This window comes from Chiloscyllium plagiosum, unplaced genomic scaffold (genome assembly GCF_037043375.1).
Source record: "Chiloscyllium plagiosum isolate Xiang-an unplaced genomic scaffold, Cpla_swu_hap1 HiC_scaffold_3, whole genome shotgun sequence".
Taxonomy (NCBI): Eukaryota; Metazoa; Chordata; class Chondrichthyes; order Orectolobiformes; family Hemiscylliidae; genus Chiloscyllium; species Chiloscyllium plagiosum.
This window is the reverse complement of record NW_028270141.1, coordinates 88246980-88256631: the sequence shown is the minus strand read 5'-3', so window position 1 is coordinate 88256631 and position 9652 is coordinate 88246980. Positions and strand designations below refer to the sequence as shown.

Here is a 9652-nt window from a genome sequence, read left to right as displayed (position 1 = left end):
CTCTCTCTCTCTCTCGCTTTGTCTCTCTCTCTCTCTCGCTTTGTCTCTCTCTCTCTCTCGCTTTGTCTCTCTCTCTCTCTCGCTTTGTCTCTCTCTCTCTCTCGCTTTGTCTCTCTCTCTCTCTCGCTTTGTCTCTCTCTCTCTCTCGCTTTGTCTCTCTCTCTCTCTCTCGCTTTGTCTCTCTCTCTCTCTCTCGCTTTGTCTCTCTCTCTCTCTCGCTTTGTCTCTCTCTCGCTCTCGCTTTGTCTCTCTCTCGCTCTCGCTTTGTCTCTCTCTCTCGCTCTTTGTCTCTCTCTCTCGCGCTTTGTCTCTCTCTCTCTCGCTTTGTCTCTCTCTCTCTCGCTTTGTCTCTCTCTCTCGCGCTTTGTCTCTCTCTCTCGCGCTTTGTCTCTCTCTGTCTCGCTTTGTCTCTCTCTCTCTCTCGCTTTGTCTCTCTCTCTCTCTCGCTTTGTCTCTCTCTCTCTCTCGCTTTGTCTCTCTCTCTCTCTCGCTTTGTCTCTCTCTCTCGCTTTGTCTCTCTCTCTCGCTTTGTCTCTCTCTCTCGCTTTGTCTCTCTCTCTCGCTTTGTCTCTCTCTCTCTCGCTTTGTCTCTCTCTCTCTCGCTTTGTCTCTCTCTCTCTCGCTTTGTCTCTCTCTCTCTCGCTTTGTCTCTCTCTCTCTCGCTTTGTCTCTCTCTCTCTCTCGCTTTGTCTCTCTCTCTCTCTCTCTCTCTCTCTCTCGCTTTGTCTCTCTCTCTCTCGCTTTGTCTCTCTCTCTCTCGCTTTGTCTCTCTCTCTCTCGCTTTGTCTCTCTCTCTCTCGCTTTGTCTCTCTCTCTCTCGCTTTGTCTCTCTCTCTCTCTCGCTTTGTCTCTCTCTCTCTCTCGCTTTGTCTCTCTCTCTCTCGCTTTGTCTCTCTCTCTCTCTCGCTTTGTCTCTCTCTCTCTCTCGCTTTGTCTCTCTCTCTCTCTCTCTCTCTCTCTCTCGCTTTGTCTCTCTCTCTCGCTTTGTCTCTCTCTCTCTCGCTTTGTCTCTCTCTCTCTCGCTTTGTCTCTCTCTCTCTCGCTTTGTCTCTCTCTCTCTCGCTTTGTCTCTCTCTCTCTCGCTTTGTCTCTCTCTCTCTCTCGCTTTGTCTCTCTCTCTCGCTTTGTCTCTCTCTCTCGCTTTGTCTCTGTCTCTCTCTCTCTCGCTTTGTCTCTCTCTCTCTCTCTCTCTCTCTCTCTCTCTCGCTTTGTCTCTCTCTCTCTGTCTTTGTCTCTCTCTCTCGCTTTGTCTGTCTGTCTCCCTCTCTCTCTCTCTCTCTCTCTCTCTCTCTCTCTTGCTTTCTCTCGCTCTCTCGCTCGCTTTGTCTGTCTCTCTCGCTCGCTTTGTCTGTCTCTCTCGCTCGCTTTGTCTGTCTCTCTCGCTCGCTTTGTCTGTCTCTCTCGCTCGCTTTGTCTGTCTCTCTCGCTCGCTTTGTCTGTCTCTCTCGCTCGCTTTGTCTGTCTCTCTCGCTCGCTTTGTCTGTCTCTCTCGCTCGCTTTGTCTGTCTCTCTCGCTCGCTTTGTCTGTCTCTCTCGCTCGCTTTGTCTGTCTCTCTCGCTCGCTTTGTCTGTCTCTCTCGCTCGCTTTGTCTGTCTCTCTCGCTCGCTTTGTCTGTCTCTCTCGCTCGCTTTGTCTGTCTCTCTCGCTCGCTTTTTCTGTCTCTCTCTCTCTCGCTTTTTCTGTCTCTCTCTCGCTTTTTCTGTCTCTCTCGCTTTTTCTTTCTCTCTCTCTCGCTTTTTCTGTCTCTCTCTCTCTCGCTTTTTCTGTCTCTCTCTCTCTCGCTTTTTCTGTCTCTCTCTCGCTTTTTCTGTCTCTCTCTCTCTCTCGCTTTTTCTGTCTGTCTCTCTCTCTCTCGCTTTTTCTGTCTCTCTCTCTCTCGCTTTTTCTCTCTCTCTCTCTCTCTCGCTTTTTCTGTCTCTCTCTCTCGCTTTTTCTGTCTGTCTCTCTCTCTCTCGCTTTTTCTGTCTGTCTCTCTCGCTTTTTCTGTCTGTCTCTCTCTCTCGCTTTTTCTGTCTGTCTCTCTCTCTCGCTTTTTCTGTCTGTCTCTCTCTCTCGCTTTTTCTGTCTGTCTCTCTCTCTCGCTTTTTCTGTCTGTCTCTCTCTCTCGCTTTTTCTGTCTGTCTCTCTCTCGCGTTTTCTGTCTGTCTCTCTCTCGCGTTTTCTCTCTGTCTCTCTCTCGCGTTTTCTCTCTGTCTCTCTCTCGCGTTTTCTCTCTGTCTCTCTCTCGCGTTTTCTCTCTGTCTCTCTCTCTCGCGTTTTCTCTCTGTCTCTCTCTCTCGCGTTTTCTCTCTGTCTCTCTCTCGCGTTTTCTCTCTGTCTCTCTCTCGCGTTTTCTCTCTGTCTCTCTCTCGCGTTTTCTCTCTGTCTCTCTCTCGCGTTTTCTCTCTGTCTCTCTCTCGCTTTTTCTGTCTGTCTCTCTCTCTCGCGTTTTCTCTCTGTCTCTCTCTCGCGTTTTCTCTCTGTCTCTCTCTCGCGTTTTCTCTCTGTCTCTCTCTCGCGTTTTCTCTCTGTCTCTCTCTCGCGTTTTCTCTCTGTCTCTCTCTCGCGTTTTCTCTCTGTCTCTCTCTCGCGTTTTCTCTCTGTCTCTCTCTCGCGTTTTCTCTCTGTCTCTCTCTCGCGTTTTCTCTCTGTCTCTCTCTCGCGTTTTCTCTCTGTCTCTCTCTCGCGTTTTCTCTCTGTCTCTCTCTCGCGTTTTCTCTCTGTCTCTCTCTCGCGTTTTCTCTCTGTCTCTCTCTCGCGTTTTCTCTCTGTCTCTCTCTCGCGTTTTCTCTCTGTCTCTCTCTCTCGCGTTTTCTCTCTGTCTCTCTCTCTCGCGTTTTCTCTCTGTCTCTCTCTCGCGTTTTCTCTCTGTCTCTCTCTCGCGTTTTCTCTCTGTCTCTCTCTCGCGTTTTCTCTCTGTCTCTCTCTCGCGTTTTCTCTCTGTCTCTCTCTCGCGTTTTCTCTCTGTCTCTCTCTCGCTTTTTCTGTCTGTCTCTCTCTCTCGCTTTTTCTGTCTGTCTCTCTCTCTCGCGTTTTCTCTCTGTCTCTCTCTCGCGTTTTCTCTCTGTCTCTCTCTCGCGTTTTCTCTCTGTCTCTCTCTCGCGTTTTCTCTCTGTCTCTCTCTCGCGTTTTCTCTCTGTCTCTCTCTCGCGTTTTCTCTCTGTCTCTCTCTCGCGTTTTCTCTCTGTCTCTCTCTCGCGTTTTCTCTCTGTCTCTCTCTCGCGTTTTCTCTCTGTCTCTCTCTCGCGTTTTCTCTCTGTCTCTCTCTCGCGTTTTCTCTCTGTCTCTCTCTCGCGTTTTCTCTCTGTCTCTCTCTCGCGTTTTCTCTCTGTCTCTCTCTCGCGTTTTCTCTCTGTCTCTCTCTCGCGTTTTCTCTCTGTCTCTCTCTCGCGTTTTCTCTCTGTCTCTCTCTCGCGTTTTCTCTCTGTCTCTCTCTCGCGTTTTCTCTCTGTCTCTCTCTCGCGTTTTCTCTCTGTCTCTCTCTCGCGTTTTCTCTCTGTCTCTCTCTCGCGTTTTCTCTCTGTCTCTCTCTCGCGTTTTCTCTCTGTCTCTCTCTCGCGTTTTCTCTCTGTCTCTCTCTCGCGTTTTCTCTCTGTCTCTCTCTCGCGTTTTCTCTCTGTCTCTCTCTCGCGTTTTCTCTCTGTCTCTCTCTCGCGTTTTCTCTCTGTCTCTCTCTCGCGTTTTCTCTCTGTCTCTCTCTCGCGTTTTCTCTCTGTCTCTCTCTCGCGTTTTCTCTCTGTCTCTCTCTCGCTCCCTCGCTCGCATTGTCTCTTATCTCTCTCTCTCGCTCGCTCACTTTGTCTGTCTCTCGCTTGCTCGCTTTGTCTGTCTCTCTCTCGCTTTGTGTGTCTGTCTGTCTCTCTCGCTTTGTGTGTCTGCCTCTCGCTTTGTCTCTCTCTTGCTGTGTTTCTCTCTGTCTCTCTCTCTCGCTTTGTTTTTCTCTCGCGCTTTGTTTTTCTCTCTCTCGCGCTTTGTGTTTCTCTCTCTCTCGCTTTGTTTCTCTCTCTCTCTCTCTCGCTTTGTTTCTCGCTTTGTTTCTCTCTCTCGCTTTGTTTCTAGCTTTGTTTCTCTCTCTCTCTTGCTTTGTTTCTCTCTCTGTCTCGCTTTGTTTCTCTCTCTCTCGCTTTGTTTCTCTTTCTCTCTCTCTCTTTCTCTCTCTCTCTCTCTCTCTCTCTCTCTCTCTCTCTCTCTCTCTCTCTCTCTCTCGCTTTGTTTCTCTCTCTCTCTCGCTTTGTTTCTCTCTCTCTCGCTTTGTTTTTCTCTCTCTCGCTTTGTTTCTCTCTCTCTCTCGCTTTGTTTCTCTCTCTCTCTCGCTTTGTTTCTCTCTCTCTCTCGCTTTGTTTCTCTCTCTCTCTCGCTTTGTTTCTCTCTCTCTCTCGCTTTGTTTCTCTCTCTCTCTCGCTTTGTTTCTCTCTCTCTCGCTGTGTTTCTCTCTCTCTCGCTGTGTTTCTCTCTCTCTCGCTTTGTTTCTCTCTCTCTCGCTTTGTTTCTCTCTCTCTCGCTTTGTTTCTCTCTCTCTCGCTTTGTTTCTCTCTCTCTCGCTTTGTTTCTCTCTCTCTCGCTTTGTTTCTCTCTCTCTCGCTTTGTTTCTCTCTCTCTCGCTTTGTTTCTCTCTCTCTCGCTTTGTTTCTCTCTCTCTCGCTTTGTTTCTCTCTCTCTCGCTTTGTTTCTCTCTCTCTCGCTTTGTTTCTCTCTCTCTCGCTCTCTCTCGCTTTGTTTCTCTCTCTCGCTTTGTTTCTCTCTCTCTCGCTTTGTTTCTCTCTCTCTCGCTTTGTTTCTCTCTCTCTCGCTTTGTTTCTCTCTCTCTCGCTTTGTTTCTCTCTCTCTCGCTTTGTTTCTCTCTCTCGCTTTGTTTTTCTTTCTCACTCTCTCTCTCGCTTTGTTTCTCTCTCTCTCTCGCTTTGGTTGTCTCTCTCTCTCTCTCTCGCTTTGGTTGTCTCTCTCTCTCTCTCTCTCGCTTTGGTTGTCTCTCTCTCTCTCTCTCTCGCTTTGGTTGTCTCTCTCTCTCTCTCGCTTTGGTTGTCTCTCTCTCTCTCTCGCTTTGGTTGTCTCTCTCTCTCTCTCGCTTTGGTTGTCTCTCTCTCTCTCTCTCTCGCTTTGGTTGTCTCTCTCTCTCTCTCTCTCTGCTTTGGTTGTCTCTCTCTCTCTCTCTCTCGCTTTGGTTGTCTCTCTCTCTCTCTCTCGCTTTGGTTGTCTCTCTCTCTCTCTCTCTCTCGCTTTGGTTGTCTCTCTCTCTCTCTCTCTCTCGCTTTGGTTGTCTCTCTCTCTCGCTTTGGTTGTCTCTCTCTTGCTTTGTGTCTCTCTCTCGCTCGCTCACTTTGATTTTCGCGCTCTCGCTCTCTCGCTCTCGCTCTCGCTCTCTCTTGCCTGCGCGCCCTGCTGCTCCCTCTCTTTGTTAGTGCCTTCAATGATTTTTTTAATGTTGTTTTTGTCTTATTCTTTTAACAATTCTGGTTTGGAGCTGTGAATTGGGAATTGAGCTGAAGAAGATTTTATGGACTGTGGTTAACAGCTTGTGTTAAAAGTGACACAGAACAGACAAGTTTTTATTTATTCATGAGATTGGGTTTGGGAATTAATTGCAAGTTGGTTCCTGATCAGAAGGTTCTACAGATGTTTTGTCACCAGGGAAGAGCATTATGTTTTAAATAGAAAGCAGCATTAAGAAGGTCATTACCTGGGAATTTGTTTATCAAGTATTTTTCGTAAGCAGATGGCAGATGTTGAATGGTAACTAGGACCTCGTGGAGGGGATGGTTAATCTGGCATGGAGTAGTCAGGGTTTGAATTGGGTTTTAGAATGTATTTTTGGTGAAAAGGAATCTGGCTCTTGATGCTTCAGCATGAAAGATTAGATTAGATTAGATTACTTACAGTGTGGAAACAGGCCCTTCGGCCCAACAAGTCCACACCGACCCGCCGAAGCGCACCCACCCAGACCTAACACCTAACACTACGGGCAATTTAGCGTGGCCAATTCACCTAACCTGCACATTTTTAGGACTGTGGGAGGAAACCGGAGCACCCGGAGGAAACCCACGCAGACACGGGGAGAATGTCTGCCCAAACTCCTGTGAGCTCAGAGAATAGAAAACTATATGATAAGTATCAATGCCTTTATCTAGGTGAACTGTAAAGGTGACCCTGATCAACATTTTCAGAAAATTAACCGTCTATACCTGTAGAACAAAGTATGTAAACTCACTTAGATAATCTGGACAGTTTTCTTGTTTTCTTTCATTTATCCCTTAACTGCATTTGTTTGTCTCAGTCTTGTGTGTAAGAATGAAAACAAAGGTTTTCATGTTTAAAACATAGACAAATCAGTTTAATTTTACTTTCCTGAAGTTACTACACTGTCAATAAATTCCAAAGTCTTTTGATTAAGATACAAACCAGTTTCTGGAATTGAATTTTCAGAGTCTGCGATTGGTTATTTAAAAGTCTAGTTAGGAACCGTTGGGATCAATTTTGAGAGTCTTTGAAGGTTTTCCTTTTCCTGTGTTGTGAAAATAGGGGCAGAAAGACTGAATTTGTTTGGCTGGCTGTCTCAGTGACATACATTATTTTGTCTTTAAATGTTTCCCACTGACACCATTTTATTTGCAGTAGCTGTTCCCAGTCCAGTTGAATCAAATCATAGATCTAAGTAAAATTAGCCCAGTTTAGAACTTTTATTCCTGAACCAACCTTATCCTCTTCCATAACTGCCCTCAACCTAACTATCCTAAATCTGCAAAATGCTCCTATGTATTGTTTTTTAATTCATTCACAAGATTAGAATGTTGTTAGCCAGACCAACATTTAATGCTCACCACCAATTGCCCAAAGGACAGTTAAAAGTTAGTCACATTGCTGTGGGTCTGGAGTCATATGTATACCAGACCAGGTAAGAGCAGCGGTTTCCTTCCCTAAGGGACATTCATCAACCAGGTGGGATTTTCAAACAATTGACAATGATTTCATGGTCATCATTAGACTCTTAAATCCATACTTCTATTGAATTCAAAATACAATCTACCTACGCCTCAGAATATTACCTGCGTCTCTGGATTACTAGTCTAGCAATAATATCATTACACCATCACCACCCCTACTGATACACCTTCTATTTACCTGGGCTTATTTCTGAATATTCTGTTTGTAGCTGCCCCCTTGCTTTCTGGATGCAGTTTAAGAATTTTGTTCCCCCTCTACCTTGCATGCTTAAGCTGTCCCAGTTATTTCAGTGGAGTTCCTTACTATTATTGCCTTATTATTCTTTCACTTCTCTGAAATTTGGTCTTCTTTGATTGTCTATCATTCCCCCCCCCCCCCCCCCCCCCCCCCCCCCCAGTTGACTGACTATTGCGCTAAACAAATTGGTAAAGGACAAATTAAGGTCTGTTGAGTTGTTTGATTCTGGGATCAGACGTGACCAGTATAAGCATCTGCTGGGAACATAACAACATCTCCAATAAGGGAGTATCCCCTTTCTGGTCAGTTCAGACATTTGAAAATTGTAAAGAAGTTGGTACTACGTATGTGAACATCTGGCAGGCTGACTTGGCAGGTAGCCTGCAAGGGCAATGCAGTTAGCTTTATTGAGGTAATGATGTTCAGAACCAATATGAAGTTATGACCTCAGTTTTGAAGTGCTCTGTAAATTGATCTGATGTGATTGACAAAGTTTGATCAGTATTGTTAGGCGATGGCAGAGTGAAGATAACTCAAATTATTAAGGACTGTAAATTATGGAGGTTTCTAACACACCATACTTCATGAAAGTTGCCCTGCAATTTAACATGAATAATTACTATATAAAATTAGACTATTCAGTCAACCAAAATCACTATTCCAAAATATGTCGCCTTGCAAATTTGACGTCTTGCGTTCCCACAGTGAAGGTCCATGCCAACAATAAAATATCATAACTGGAAGAGAAAAGTGAATGGTATTACTATAGTTAAATATGTAGCATAAATTATTCAATGAAGATCTTGCCAAAGTTGGGGTCAGGACATGAAGGGGAGTAACGAGCTGAATCTTTGGGTTCTAAGCTCCAGGATAATTATCTGATCCCAACACCCTGTTGTTATTAGCTTTCTCTCCATGTCATCACCATGTGCATAGTAATGTTTTGAGATTCAGAATTGGATTACACTGGAGGGGGAAAGGTTGAGGAAGCACTGATTTAATATGTGTAAAATAGGTGAAGTTCGGTTGCAATAGCTGTTGGGACCTCAGGATTCCTCTGCATTTGCAATTACATAAACTTGTGTGTCAGTGACTGACTCTGTGACCTGTAAACTGGAATTAAAAGATTGTGGAATTTTGAATAAATGTGAGTTTTACACACAATAACACATTCACGTCTCCTCAATCTCACGTATCTTTTGTTTAAGTTTCAGATCGCACATCTAGCCGCACCCATGATTCTCAAATGTGAGCATACACCTCGCTTTATTGGGTGGCATTGGTAATCTGCCAGTGTTAGAACTACATTAGCAGTAGGCGTTGGAAACTGGATCAGTTTTCTAGCCTTTTAATTTAAATTCTTAAAGTATTTTTTAAAATAGGATAACCTTATTGTGTCATACTGAGTTTTCTGATTTGATTTTATACCATAGGTATAGGTCACAATTAATATTTCAAAATTTCCAGAATTACAAATTTTTAAACATGCCATTTGATAATTAAAAGTTAATGGTCCAAGAAGGAAAATATTGGTTATGTTTAACATTCACCTTGAGTCATTTGTTTACACTGACACCTGCCCATACATACCAAGTTTATGTTAGACATGTTTCCGTGAAATGGGGCCGATCTTTGAGTGTAACCTGGAGTGGGCAGAACTGGGTGTATTTTCAGATATAACACCTGTGTTTATGTCAAAGCAGACACTCCGGACTGATGAGTCCTGTACCCAATATTGCAAAAGTCTTGTTTATTGTAGATGATTTCACATGGAATAAAGTAAACTGTATAAAAGGGTTAAACGGGATAAAAACTGCGGCTTTTTCTCATCTCTCCGGGTCAATCAAGATTTTCATAGGCTTTATATTCAAACTGATCTCGTGTAAACTAACGCGGCAATCATTTATCATCGTTGTAATCTATTTCTGGTGATTCTGTCAGTTTTAAGAAACTTTAACACAAATTTTGATGCTGCTTTTGGTACAGGGGCATCTAATGACCTTCCACGTCAACATATCTATCTTTTTACGATTCTATCTAGCACTGAAAAGTGGCCTTAGTAATGACTAAACAAGATATCTCTAAGCAAATTTTTATTCAGTACTACAGCCAGGAAGAAGAAAACTCCATATTGTCATCGATTCCAGGCTTTGTGTGAAAACACCTTAATTTTACTTCAGTATTCTATATAATTAATTCAATAGATTTAAAGAAGGAATGTATAGAACCTTGTTGGCTGAACAGGTGAAGATCTGTTGTGATCGACTGATCTAAAATGAAACTCATATTATATTACCTAATCGGTTTTATTTAATACAACTGATGCATCTTTTTAGGCTTTTCAGTAAGCAATTAAGAATGTTACAGAATCATTAAAACGTGGATAAACTGATTTTCTTTGAGGCTGCACCCTTTCTCTTGGTCTTCCTGCCTTTTTACCGTGTCGCTATGATGACCTCTTCAGAAAACCAAATTATCTCTTGAACATTGTTATGC

General features: G+C 44.1%; 1 protein-coding gene across 3 annotated transcripts in view; it reads left to right on the top strand.

Annotated features, from left to right (window-relative positions):
• The window catches only part of map3k7 (mitogen-activated protein kinase kinase kinase 7), a 135349-nt gene that overhangs the window by 56662 nt on the left and 69035 nt on the right, over positions 1–9652 (top strand). The window lies entirely within an intron of this gene.